Below are 15120 nucleotides of genomic sequence, written 5' to 3'. Positions count from 1 at the left end.
AATAAAACTATCCCTTATCCTACTAGAAACATAATTAGTTAAATTATTCAATAACAAGAAAGCTCTCTGATAAAATATAATTTCACAAGCCCACGTCTTGAGATAGACTGCTTCAACTCACCTGGAATCTTTTCTTTGACCAGATTTTCTTCATGACCTCAGATGAACTTCCCTCAATCTCCAACTGAATCTCCCTTTTAGATTAAACAATAGAGCCAACTGCCGTGTATCTGTAGAGAATAGCAGCTGTCTATTTCTAATCTGAATCCTGTTGATTACTGATTCCTGCTTGCATGCCTTATAGTTTTATTTGTGCCGTTGCCAGAGCTTTTACCTCAGGAAGAATGTACCAAAATCCATAATTATGCAAAAAGCAATAGAAACAGTACAAACATCCGATCACGATCCTCATATGACAGATTCAGATTTCAGAGTTTTGACAAAAGAAAAACATTCCTCAAGTAAACAACAAAATGCATGCTTTTTTGCATCCCCCAAGCTTAAACGACAAACAGAAATTCCAAGTGATAAGATATTCCAAGTCACAGCGGGTGGTGGAGGTCAGATGGATCCTGGTCACAACAGAAGGGATGAAAAATCCCTTTTACAGACACCCACTTGCATTCTCTCAATCCCCTTTGGAAATAAAGAAACGGGGGAGTGGTAGAGAGACAGACTAAAAGGATAAACAAAGAACAAGCGATAGCCAATAACAGGCAGTTTGTAGTGCAATCAAAGCAAAAACATTTTCAGCAGGCTTAGTGTGCTCTGTCTTTTTCGCTCTCATCTCTCTTTGTCTCTGGTGCTGGTGTGAAGAGAGAGACTATTGGTCTCAGTGCAAAGCATCAATTATATATTCTGTCAGGCTGTGGTGACGTCACGCTACTCCCATGTCGATGGTGCTGCTTCTGGAATGAGAAAGAGGGAAAGCTGGCACAGAACTTTCCCGTGTCTTGCTACAATGACCTAATTGCATTGATCATTCAGTATATGCAATGAAAACATTTACATACTTAATTTTATCATACCTAGACTTAAAATTCTGTGCACTGTGTGGTTCTTATTCAACCACTTACTTGCACCAAGGCATCAATAAAACCACAAAGTATGGAATAATGTTAGAGAGATTGAGTATTTTTTCTTTGTAAACAAAGACATATTTCTTATATTTGTTTTGCAACTTAAATCTTATTTTTTTAATTGTAATTTGTAACGTTTTATTTCAGTAAGACTTTAGGTTGGTAGCTTTAATTTTAAATTATTTTGCATATTATGCAGAGCCAGATGACTGAATACATAGAAGCCAAAATTACAACAGAAACCCCACAAATGTAAAATGTGGCACAATAAAAATGCAGGTAAATCAATGATAGTAAGAAGAGAAGGCAGCCATGAATAGGACACCATAGATGTAGCTAGAGAGTTATGTTTGTTTGCTGAGTACTGTATGTGAAGTGTCCTTGATGAGCTGGATAACAAAGAACAGGCATGTGTGATATATTGTCTGGTAAGAGACAGTGGAAAGTGGGAGGAGGCTGAGAGTCATGGCTGGCGGAAAGAGGTCTGGGCATACAGTATTAAGCTCTCCTGACAATGCGCAAATTAAAGAACACAGACGCAGCAATCTGAATTCCATAATGACTACAGTAATCTACCCAGGGCAGCGCAAATTTAAAATTTAAGCTGAAAGCAGCAAATATGGGGCCAAGCACTATAGAGGCAAAATGACGAGCAGGCATAAAAGTGAAGATCAAACCAGCTGCAAAAAGTTAATACAGACATTTAGAGACACAATGGTGGAAAACTATACAGTCATTGCCTTTAATGTGAAATAATTGCTTTTAAATTTTGGCAACCTTATGTCTTTGGACTGTGGGGGAAAACAGAACACCCCAAGGAAACCCACGCAAACACAAGGAGAACATGCAAACTCCACACAGAAATGTCAACTGATCCAGCCGGGGCTCAAACCAATGACCTTCCTGCTATGAGGCAATCGTGCCACCCACTGCACCACCGTGACGCCTGTTCAGAAGTTACTAGTAAAATGTATTTTAAAATTCTTCAACTAGGTGACTGCTCTTAACAAAATAATTTACTATATTGTCAAAAGCTATGGCACATCAGCCTCTACGTGCACATGAACTTTAATGACATTTCAATCTTTATCCTTAAGTTTTAATATGGAATTGGGTTACCCTTTGCAGGTATAAAAGCTTACTCTTCTTGAAAGACTTTTCTGATTAATCTTAAATGTGTTCTATAAGGTTGAGTTCAGGGCTTTGTGCGGGTCAGTCATCTTCTAACTCACTCATCCATGTCTTTATAGACATTACTTTGTGTACTGGTGGACAGTCATATGGGATTCTCCAATAATTTAACATACCATCCTGTTTTTATCCTATTAAACTATTTTCTCAAATTTCCCTTGTATTTTTAATCTTACTATGAAGGGTTGCAATAAACATAATCAAAGATCTAAAATATATATATATATATATATATATATATATATATATATATATATATATATATATATATATATATATATATATATATATATATATCTTAAATTTGAAGGGCTGTTGAAAAGAATTATGTTTTTAATTTTTATTTAGGCTTAAAAATCTTTGAAATTAATATAAAAATGGCCATATTCCCTTCCTTTCCATTACATTCATGTGCTGTTGCCCTTCCATGGCAACCCCCAAATCAGTCAATTCATGTAACAGTGCTGACTGATGCAAGCACTCTTTTTTTACTTTCTTATTACTGAGATAAGTAATCAAATTTCATTAAAAACATCAAATGATGTCGTTTGTCGTGTGTTTCTGGATGCGGTGGTTCCCTGTCCTCGGATGATGGGCACGAGCCCACTGCGTTGCATGTCTGGGGGGTTCAGCATGTTAATGCATTGCTCGTGGGCAGTGCATGCCATCACTGCAATGGCATGTCTGATGCGCAGCTAAGATTGCGGCTTGCTCTTGCAAAAGGATGAACCACCCCTGTTGTCCCCCACAAGCTGGTTGGTAGTCAAGCAGATCTGAGGGTTACAGTGGGGGTCAATTCACCATCTTCTGGCTCTTGGACATCCCACTCCTCAGCACCCTTCATCCAAGCTTCCAGTGAGAGAATTGCTCCATCCTCTCGGATGGTCACCTTCTCAATCGATGACACAGATGACCAGATGTCCATCGCTGCATCAGAGGGTGGGTTGTCATTATCTGAAGAGGATCCGGACCCGCTCCCTCCCTTCAGGGGAGGGGCGCCAGATCTAGAAGCACCTTGACAGCACCTTGGTGTAGTAGCCCAGGGGGTACAAGGTGATTTCCCAGGTCAAGCTTGCCATTGCGGTCAATCTTTGGCAGCATGTTGCCTCTTCATGGCGAAGTCAAGATAAGGCAACATGGTCAGCCTTTTCCTGGTCAACTCTGACATGATCAACTCCCATTCAAAGCATGTAGGTTAAATGCGTCCCTTTGTGCCAAAGCTTACACTGCTGCGGGCCAGGCTGCTTCTGCTCTGCATGCGCAGGTATTGGCTCAGCTGCACGAGGGTGGTTCTGACCGAGGCTTGATGCATGAGCTCCGCACTGCAAGTCACCTGTATGTGTCCTGGGAAGGAAGATGGCCACACAAGAGGTCCAGGAATGCCTCCTCTGGCTAAACCTGGCAGATATGTGTGACGTTGACAAAGTTTGCTTTCTTAATTCATCCATATCCCAAGCTGGCCTGTTCGACGACACAGTGGGGAATTTAAACACGAGTTCACTGAGGTAAAAGAGCAGTTGAGTGCGGTGGGTGAGGTCATCTATCAGCGGGCTCAAAAGACCGCTCCTCCCTCCAAACTATCCACCTCGGTTGCTTCTTGCAGAGATCGCTGGCAGTTGTTCAGCACCCCTCCCCCAGGGCACTATTAAGTCCAGTAAACGGACTGTGAATTAACCCTGAGACAAGCTATGTGGAGAAGAGGGGACGAGCTCTTTCCTCGGTGGAGGACAGAGGACATCATCAAATAATGTTTTTTCAACACCAGGCTGTTGGCCTCATGGCTGGCGGTCGCCAGATTCTCAATAAAAGAGCAATATATACTTTTCCAGATATGACAGCCTGAACACTGCCAGTCCGAGATGATGTGCCTTCCAGCTTGCAGGATCAGTGCATCTCGCCATGGGCTCTAAGTGTGTCAAAGGATGGGCTCCCCACTCCCTGAGAGTGAATTTTTTGCCTCCTGCTCCTCCTCTGGGTCCCACGGCTCCCAGGGTGAGCTCTGACATTCCATGCTGCCACACCACTGGTGCGTCAACAATCGTGCTGATGATGCCACTTGCATGAGTCCTGCCAGCCTGGTTAGTGCTGCCCAGCCTGCCACAATGACTCATTTAAATGATCAGACTCTGCTACGCAATTCAGTTTGCCAAACAGCCTCCCAAGTCCATGGGCCATTACAGGCCGTAGTTCATCTTACTTAAAAAGAGCAGTGGGTTACAATCAATCCTAGATCTGCACATTCTGAACCACTGCTTTCACAAGCTGCTATTTAGAATGTTCACGCAGAGGCGCATCCTCCCATGCATCTGTCCTCAGGATTGGTTTACAGCAATAGACCTGAAGGACGTATATTTTCATGTCTTCATTCTTCCACGCCACTGGTAGTTTCTGCGATTAGTGTTTGAGGCAAGCATGACAGTACTGTCTTCCCTTTTGGGCTCTGTCTGTCTCCATGACTTTTCACCTCTCCAGCTCGTGGGCATCTACACACTCAATTATCTTGATGACTGGCTGATTATAGCTCACTCCCAGGATCAATTGGTTATGCACAGGGACAGGGTGCTCCGGTTGGAGTTTCGAGTCTACCAAAAAAAAGCTCACCCCCATGCAGAGCATCTCTTTTCTTGGGTTGGAGCTGGATCCCCATGACTGCACACCTCCACAGAGAGCACACTGAGCTGGCCTGTCTGAAAGAGTTCGTCAGGAAAACTGTGGTCCAACTGAAATTATTTCAGAGGCTACTGGGGCATATGGCATCTGCAGCTGCTGTCACGCCACTCAGATTGCTTCATTTGAGACCACTTCAGCATTGAATTCACAATCAAGTCCCCAGATGGTCATGGCACGTGCACACACGCACCTGGTGGCTGTCACTCTGCTGTGTCGCCATGCTCTCAGCACTTGGATGGACCCTGCGTTTCTACAGGCTGGTGTGCTTCTAGAACAAGTGTGAAGGCGTGTCGTCATTTTGACGGTGCATCCAGTACAGCATTGGGGGCCATGTAATGCGGGCATGCAGCTGAGAGTCAGTGGAAAGGAACCTGGTTGCATTGATATATTAATTGCCTGGAACTGTTGGCAGTGTATCTCGCTCTGCCCTGTTTTTTATTGGTGTTAGAGGGGAAACACATGCTGGTCAGGACGGACAGCATAGCAATGATGGCGTATATAAACCGTATGGGGGTATCTGCTCTCACCGCATCTCTTAGCTTGCTGTGCAGACAATGTGCTCTTACAGCAGCTTTCATGACCAGAAGAATAGAGGCTCCAACCTGAGTCTGTCCAGCTAATATGGGCGTTAAAGTCTGGGAGGAATGAGGAGCAGTTCTTGCTAGTTGCGTCCCTCTGACCCAACCGCATCTGGATTTCAGAACCTTCTCTCTTCGTAACAGCTCCTCCCTGGCAGATCCCTCTGAAGAAGGACCTTCTTTCTCAGGGACAGGGAATCATCTGGCACCCACACCCAGAACTCTGGAACCTTCATATGTGGTCCATAGATGGAGCAGGGAAAACTTATGTGACTTATCGGCTGTAGTGGTTAACACAATCAATCAGGCTAGACCATCCTCTGTGAGGCATGTCTACGCCCTCAAGAGTCTTTTTACTGAATGGTGCGATTCTCATCGAGAAGACCCCAGTACCTGCCAGATCAGTGTTGTTCTTTTTTTCCTTCAGGATAGGTCGAACCACTTGACAAAGTATACTTGAAATGCCTGTCCCTGAAGACAGCTCTGCTGGTTGCGTTGGTATCAATCAAGAGGACTGGGGACCTGGAGGCATTTTTTATTCAGTGATTCATGCCTGGAAACCCCGGCCTGGATATGTGCACAAGGGTCTTATCACACCCAGGTAGTAACCCTGCAAGTGCTGCCCATGGAGGAGGCAGACCCAATCCTTTCTTAGCTGTGTCCTGTTCACACTCTGCAATTTTATGTGGACCACACTCAGAGCTTTAGAACCTCTGATCAGCTCTTTGTCTGTTACGGCAGTCGGCAGAAGAGATGTGATGTATCCAAAAAAAAGGTTGGCCTACTGGATAGTGGATGCCATCTCCCTCGCTTATCAGTGCCAGTGTGAGCCGTGTTCCACGGGGGTGAGAGTGCACTCCACTAGGAGTGTCACATCCTCTTGGGTCTTAGCACGCAGTACCTCTTTAGCATACATCTGTAGAGCTGCAGGCTGGGTGACACCTAATACGTTTACGAGATTTTATAATCTTTAAGTGGTTGAGCCGATTTCCTCACATGTGCTGAAAAACTCAGGTGAATTAGGAAACTCGGTCTAGTGTTGTAACACGCTTGCTGTACCTTTCTCTCAAATACAGAGATGTGTGCACCATTTTTACCATGTCTAGTTGAGTTCACAATTTGGGAACCTTACAGAGTTCCTCTGAGGCCCCCAGCATCCAACTCAGTAAAGCAATTTGGTGCATGGCCCATTACGTTGTTGGCATGCCCACTTGGTCAGCTGGCATGCTTGGTTTAGGTACCTGCTAAGCGTGATCACCACTGGCGATCTCAAATGTGTCACTCAGCCTAACTATAGTTCCCCCTCTTCAGACGGGCTCATGTCTTTAACTAGGTGTTTTTTACCACTCCTCCAAAAATATAAACAAGTCTTTAAGTGCTATGCAGGTAAGTAAGGAAATTTCATCGGCCCGCTTTATTACCCTTTAGAATGATTAGCTTTCTGACAAAATGCCTATAGTGGAAGTTTTTCACATAGCATTTCCGGATTATGTTCTAACAATTTAATTTTTCAGCCACTAAAAACGTCTGCTGAAAAATTGACTATTTTTACATTTTACAGCATTGATATAGTCAGTTAAATAGACCTAAGCATTCACTTAGTTGTTCAAGCGTAAAACGAGATGAAAATCCATTTAAACAAGTGATGTACATGAGTAGCAGTGAGTAGTTATGAAAACTCGTTATCTTGGAGATGTAAGTGTAATGTAAAAACATGACAGGATATTTCTGTTTAGCTCTTTTTTCAGATTTTTATTTAACTGAATAACAAAACTTAAGTAAATAGCTCTCTTTTGCCTAGCCTGCTTTACTGAGGTTAAATTGGTTTTATATTTGCACGTTGGTTCTTTTTTGAACAATGACAACCTGTGACACAGAGCCTATATTGTTTACCAAACTACTTAAAATATTCAGTCTGAAGTCGCATGTAATTATGGCTTTGATGCAAAGTTTCAGCTTTGGAGAAACGCTTACTGTATGTTTTATTTGCTTTTGTTGAACAAAGTGCAGAGACCAGCAATCTTGATTGCATGCATGAAATATTGCACAAGATAATATAATTTGCTTGCTACACAACTGAAATGCTAGATATAACACAGTTTTTTTTTTTTTTTAAAAAGCTTTATTTATTTATTTATTTTTTACATTTGGAATTGCAGTATTATTAAGTTTTCTAATTGGTGGTTGGGTGACGATCTCTTGTTTTAAGGTTGTCTATGGTTAAAGGTACTTTACATGGATGAACAGGAAAGGAATAAAAAGTAAAAACATTTCAGTTTTTGGGACATTCATCATATCAGTCAGCTAGCACAGTGTAGTAATAGTTTACTTCCTGTTCTAGTAGTTCTTGTTAGTCCTTACACATGTCACTGTTGAAGAATAATACACTAAAAAGCAGATCCACTGATCCAAAGCAAGCAAGCTAATGGCAACAGTGGCAATGAATCAAAACTTCACCAATAGTCAGAAATGGAGAGCAAACTTTGGAAGCAGAGGACCCGTTCTCTACTGGTCAAATGGAAAAGAGTCATAGATACAGTCTAGAACAGATAGTAGCAACTTGTCCTGGAGGGCCACTGTCCTGCAGAGTTTTGGTCCAACACTAATCAAACACACCTGAACAAGCTAATCAGTGTCTTCAAGCTAGTAAAGACATCAGTGGCCTTAATAACCATGATTCTTTATCATGATAATGTGTAGGTCCAAGTACGTCCAGCATTTCTCATTTCCTTCCAGAAGAACAACTATCTCTGCATTATTCCACCAATCAGGCCTGTATGATAGAGAGGCCAAACTACATTACAGCCTACATGAAGTTTTCCAAAAGACATCAGAATGACTCTTAGAACAACTACTGTACAATTCTATTGAGAAACAAAATAATATTTACTGAGGAAACAAAGACTAAAATATTTGGCCCAAATGTCAAGTGACATATCAGGAGGAAAACAGACACCCCTCATCACCTGGCCGTTCCCCTGCCTACTGTAAAACATGGTAGAGACAAAATCAATATGTACTGTAAAAACCAAGAGACTAGTCAGGATAAAAAGAAAGATGAATGCCACAATGTACAGAATGTTCACATTTTACACATGTAAAAAAATTTTTTTTTATCAGAACAATGACCCTAAGCACACAGCTAATACAGCAAATGTGTCACTATGGGACAAATTTGTGAATGTCATTGAGTGGCCTAGCCAATTGAGCCCAGACTTAAATCAGTTTAAATATCTAGTGCTAAATATTGTAAATATTTTATAAATAGATTTGGATTTCTTAAGTTTCTTAAGTGTTTATATGGTTGTCTGAATGAAATTAGATTGTGATCTTGACATCATAACTGAAAAAATAAGTAAACATCAAAACTGTACATTACAGTTCATTGAGTTAACCTGTACCACAAGTGTTTCTCCCTGTCAACTCTTGGTTGTTTCTCCAACTTTACTTGTGTCCTTGGCCAAACTGCAATAAGTACCAGCTGAGAGGTAGTCACAATCTTTGATCAGAATCTTTGCTGGGGAACAAAAGACCGCATTTGACTTTCCAACTGGTTTCTATGAGTATTCAGTAATGCGGGTTAAGCAAATCAATGTCCCAGTTCTCTTTCAGGCATGCATTTACACTTGGCTTACAGATGATGTTTTACCAGTTTGTATTTTTGGACATAGTTGACATCTTAATCTTCTCCTGTTGTTCCAAGGTAAATTCCAGCATGTTTTGCAGATGTTGTCTCAATTGTAAAGGGATCGGTGTACTCATGAACTGTCAGTTGTGGACTATTGCTGCATTTCCACTGAGTGGTATAGTTCAGTTCAGTCAAGTACAGTACAGTTTGGTACAGGTAACCTTGACCAGGCTTGCTTTTCCACTGCCATAATTTTTTTTTCTTTTTCTTTTTGTAGGCATGGTTTATGCTAGAATGTTGCAATCAATGTCATTCTCACACAAAACATAAAGCCATAAGAGCCAATGAAGCCAAATAAAGTTAGAAAGCAGTACCACTCACATTTTGCAAATTTTAAATGCCCTCATCAACATCAATAGAGGACATACAGCAGAATGATTGGCTATTTGTCAAAAGAAGAGCTTGCTGTCACTGTATTAATAAGGTGTCATTAATTGACTGTCTATTTAAGAATGGGGTGTCCTGCCTTTTAAACCATACCACTTAGTGGAAACAGGCCATTAATCATTATTGATTATGCCACACATTCAACAGATAATGTTTCCTCAAACCACTTTTATGTCTCTAACCTTGCATGACCAGAGTAGCTGCACTGCATTATTTTTTAGGACATCCTGGGGTCCTAATTAAAACTATACGCAGGAAAATGTTTAAGCGTTCATGTTCAGGCTAGCCCAAATGATCAGAACACAGATTCATCTGTCTCTGGGGGAGGAATTAGTCTCAAGCTCTTGACTCATCCAAGAACACAATGTAATGTAATGTGTATTAATATAGCACGTTTATTGTGTATGGCCATACACCCAAAGCTCTTTACAATCATGAGGGAGGGGTCTCTCCACACTACCACCATTGTGCAGCATCCACTTGGATGATGCGACAGCAGCCACAGGACAACGGCGCCAGTGCACTCACCACACACAAGCTATTGGTGGAGTGGAGAGAGAGAGAGTGATAGAGCCAATTCAGTGGATAGGGATGATTTGGAGGACATGATTGTAAGGGCCGATTGAGGGACTTTGGCCAGGACACTGGGGTTATACCTCTGCTCTTTACGAGAAGTGCCATGGGATTTTTAATGACCACAGAGAGTCAGGACCTCGGTTTAATGTCTCATCCGAAAGATGGCACCCACTGACAGTATAGTGTCCCCTTCACTTTTACTAGGGCATTAGGACTCACACAGATCGCTGGTTGAACGCCTCCTGCTGGCCTCTCTAACACCACTTCCAACAGCAACCTAGTTTTCCCATGTGGTCTCCCATTCAGGTACTGACCAGGCTCAGCCCTGCTTAGCTTCAGTGAGTAACCAGTCTTTTTCTGCAGGGTGATATGGCTGTGGCCATCTGCTTAAGATACTGGTTGGATCCAAGACTATGTAAACCTTGGGATGTGGAGAAACAAACTAATATAATATTTGATGCCATTCAATATATGTATTTTTGGGAAGTGTTCATGTCTCTGGTTGCCCTAATCAATGAAACCTAACAATACTTTTATTAGGATTGTTAGAGATATTTTAGAAGTTGTGTTTCTGTTTTTTGTGTGTGTATGCTAACGCAAAGAAATGTGTCTTTAGTCAAGTGTTAAACTGACAGAGTGTCTGCCTCCCAAACTGTGCTAGGAAGAATGTTCCAGAGTTTAGGTGCCTGACATGAGAGGGATCTACAGACTACAATTGATTGTGATATTCTAAGAACAATAAATTGTCCAAAATTAGTGTGCACTCATAAGATGCTATCTGAACCGTACCCAGGCATATTTCCTGGTTTGTTTGACAAGTGTGAGTGCTCAGAATTGGGCCCAGGCGCTATTCAGTTGGCCGGCCCTGGCCCGGTAGGAAGAGGTATGCCAGAGCACATTTTGGTTGGACTTTGGTGCAGTATGCTTTTAGTAAACCTGAAGACTTGACATTACATTTAAGGGACTATATCATATGGATTTATTACTCATTCTTACCCTCAGCAAACCTCCTAATAACTACAGCACAAGAACTATATGAACATTTATGAGCCATCAAAAGTGGTGGATCTGTTCAGCAAAATATTGGACTGTGCGTCACTGCATTCCAAACGACTAAAAATAATACAAAACAATATAACTAAAGCAATCTCCACTGTGCTGTGAAAGAGCGCTTCTTTTCTGTTAAGTTGAATAGTCATTTCATCGATGAAGTATGCATGCTGTCAGGAAAGAGGGAGGGACAACCGCGCTTCGGCATGGTTCAAGGCAACCGTGCCTAGTGAGATTATGTCCTTAATTGAGCAAAGTGGATGTGAAGGGCTAAAATACATCAGGAGCTCCTTCAAATACTAGGGAGTTAAGCCATTCAGAGCTTTGTACTGTAGGTATAGTCAGTATGATTTTTAAATTTTATATAATAATTAAAATGTATACAATGTTTAATAGGGAGCAAATGCAATGCTGAAAGAACTGGAGTAATATGATCCTATTTCTTACTTTTAGAGAGGACTAAAGCAGCTTCATTTTGGACTAGCTGAAGATTGATGAATAGGCCTATAGGGCAACCACCTAGTAACAAATTACAGTAGTCTATTCTAGAGGTCATGAAAGTATGAATAAGGCTTTTATTTATATGTCGAAGCTTGGAAACATTTTTAAAATGAGAAAATACAGTTTTACAGATGGTTGAAATGGGGGTTTACATGAAAAGTTGCTATCAAACCAATACGGCATCAATTCGTCCTGGGATTGACAGATACAAGTTCTGCACAGTGCCCAGAAGGATTTGGAGTCATTTTTCTTCATTTTTTAGGTAACTATGTGATGCTACTGTAGAAAAATTTCCTGACTCACCCCAAAGTGGCTCAATATTATTTTGATCTGGTGACTGTGCAAGCCATGGGAGGTGTTCAACTTCACTTTCATCTTCATCAAACCACTCTGTCACTGCCACTGTCTTGCTGTGGATATTGATAATGATATTTGTGACCCACGATCAGTAAAAAAATATTGTCACAATTGTACAGTATAATGTTTTTATTTTAATGTGTGGGGTTTAGGAATTGTACCACATTATAAGCATGATGTGACTGTGTCTACTGTAGATTGCTAGTGTTTTTTTTTTTTCGAGGAATGTGATGTTAATCTTGTCTTGTGCAAACATTTCTTCTGTTCAGTCCAAACATCAAAATAAAACACAACAAACCATGTTAACCTACCTTAAAAACCATCACAAAGTGGCTTTGGTGAACAGCAAGATAATGAGCACACATTTTTTCATAAGCATTACTAAACCAGACAACATTTGTTTTCAAGATGAACCAAATATTTGCGAAGATTCAGCTGTTCTTCCAACACATTTACCAGTCATGTTGACAAAAGACCTCCTGACAAAAGGCTCCTGTCTCAACTTTTTTTGGAATGTGCAGGTGTGAATGACAGGAAATGATGCATAATTACAAATGAAATAAAGCTGACAAGACAAAACATGAAATATTTTGTGTTCACATTGTCTGCAATGAAATAAAAGTAAAAAAGTAAAATTGTAAATACTTTCTTTTTTATTTGTGTTTTCCATACTGTCCCAACATTTTCTGATTTTGTGTTATAGTTGGCTAGTTCGTGTTTGGTGTTAAATATAAAAATATTTTAAAAAATAAATAAAATAAAAGAAGTTAACAGGGTTTGGTGGGACAAATGCATGAACCTAACAGGCTGTAGCTTACAATCTAACTGGTGTAAACTGGACTGTTGTAAATTCACAAAATACAAAATATATCTGCTATCTGCTGAGCCTGACTGGCTATTGAGGGGCTAATATTACTGCATATAGTTTCAGTTACTTAATTTTTGGCAGTAGAGAGGCAGAGAGAAACTTGCACATGAGTATTATGTGCCACCTGATGGCCACAAAACAAACTACAGTTAAAAAAAACTTAACTAATTATTTACAGGTCATTATTCCGTGACATTCTAATTGTCTTGTTCAGTCGTACACATACACAGTCTGTAGGTCCAAATATTTAGATGCCAGATGTTGAATGTCGAAATCACAATCACAAACAAAATAAAACATATACTCATTGTGTGCTGTAAGACTACTATACTACTACTAAATTGTTAAAATGTTGGTTTTAGGAATGCTGCAAATCAATCAAACTCAGTCAAAGTCAGTCAGATGTGTGATATTAATAAAAAGTGGCCATAAATGAAAATTGAGAAAGTTTTCTCAATTAGAGATTTAGTATAGATTTAAATTTGCTCAAAACAATATTCTCGACAAGGCCAATCATGTTAAGTGAAAAAACTTCATAATTATACATTAGAACATATAATGTATATAAAACATATAACATGATGATTATACATTATAACATATATATATATATATATATATATATATATATATATATATATATATATATATATATTATATATTATATGTTATAATGTATAATCATCACGTTTTATACATTCACGTTATATATATATATATATATATATATATATATATATATATATATATATATATATATATATATATATATATATATATATATACATACAGTGCATCCGGAAAGTATTCATATTGGAGTTCACCTGTGGACAATTCAGTTGATTAGACATGATTTGAAAAGGCATACACCATAAGGTCCCAGTGCATGCCAAAGCCCAAACCAAGCATGAAGGAATTGTTAGTAAACGATGAGCACAGTGCTCAAAACTCTTTGGAGTGAATGCCAGGCATTATGTCTGGAGAAAACCAGGCATTGATCATTACCAGGCTAACACCATCCCTGCCGTGAAGCATGGTGGTGGCAGCATCATGCTGTGGAGATGTTTTTTAGCAGCAGGAGCTGGAAGACTAGTCAGGATAGAGGGAAAGATTAATGCAGCAATGTACAAAGACATCCTAAATGAAAACCTGCTTCAGAGTGCTCTTGACCTCAGACTAGGGCGACAGTTTATCTTCCAGCAGGACAATGACCCTAAGCACACCGGCAAATTATCAATGGGGTGGCTTCACAGCAGCTCTATAAATGCCCTTGAGTGGCCCAGCCAGAGCCCAGACCCAAATCCTATTTAACATCTCTGGAGAGATCTGAAAATGGCTGTATACTGTCACATCTCATCCAACCTGATAGAGCTTAAGAATTACTGCAAAGAGGAATAGGCAAAAATTCCCAAAGACAGGAGTGACAAGCTTGTGGCATCATATTCAAAAAGACTTGAGGCTGTAATTGCTGCCAAAGGTGCAACAGCAAAGTATTGAGCAAAGGCTGTGAATACTTATGTAAATGTGATTTTTTTAGGTTGTTTATTTTTAATAAATTTGCCACCATTTCAAAAATCTTTTATTGTCATTATGGGGTATTTTGTGTAGAGTTTTGATTAAATACATAGACTTATTTCCATTTTGGAATAAGGCAGTAACATCAAAAAATGTGGAAAAAGTAAAACGCTGTGAATACTTTCCAGATGCACTGTATACACACACAAACACGCACGCACGCACGCACGCACTCACACACACATGCACGCACGCACGCACACACACACACACACACGCACACACACACACACACACACACACACACACACACACATACACACACACACGCACGCACACACACACAAACACACACACACACACACACACACACACACACACACACACTTCAAGTAACATATAGTATATATACTGTTACTTAGGGCTACTGCATCAACATAAAGACACAGAACTGGATTCAGATTTAAATTGAACAAATCTAACTCACCTGGTTCTTTGTCTTTCCTATAAATAACTGATCCCCTCCTCACGCTTTTTGAAATAACCCTCTGATCAAATGTTTTCCTCATCATTGCAGTCTGATGCTTTAAGTCCTGGTATATCACTTTTTATCCTTTTACAGTGATGTAAAGCTTGTATTTTACCCAAAAAGTAGGAAAG

The 15120-nt window shown here is 40.2% G+C and overlaps 1 protein-coding gene and 1 long non-coding RNA gene across 7 annotated transcripts in view; both read right to left on the bottom strand.

The window, feature by feature from the left end:
- LOC147843476 (uncharacterized) overlaps window positions 1-15120 on the bottom strand; it is a 756120-nt gene that overhangs the window by 658617 nt on the left and 82383 nt on the right. The window lies entirely within an intron of this gene.
- spega (striated muscle enriched protein kinase a) overlaps window positions 1-15120 on the bottom strand; it is a 70288-nt gene that overhangs the window by 50991 nt on the left and 4177 nt on the right. The window contains exon 1 of one of the 6 annotated variants that reach the window (XM_087255958.1): window positions 122-828. The gene's annotated coding sequence lies outside the window, so the exon portion shown is untranslated. 6 annotated transcript variants of the gene reach the window in all.

Source organism: Danio rerio, chromosome 6, assembly GCF_052040795.2.
Source record: "Danio rerio strain M-AB ecotype USA chromosome 6, GRCz13ab, whole genome shotgun sequence".
NCBI classification, from domain to species: Eukaryota; Metazoa; Chordata; class Actinopteri; order Cypriniformes; family Danionidae; genus Danio; species Danio rerio.
This window is presented reverse-complemented; position numbering and strand designations above follow the sequence as displayed.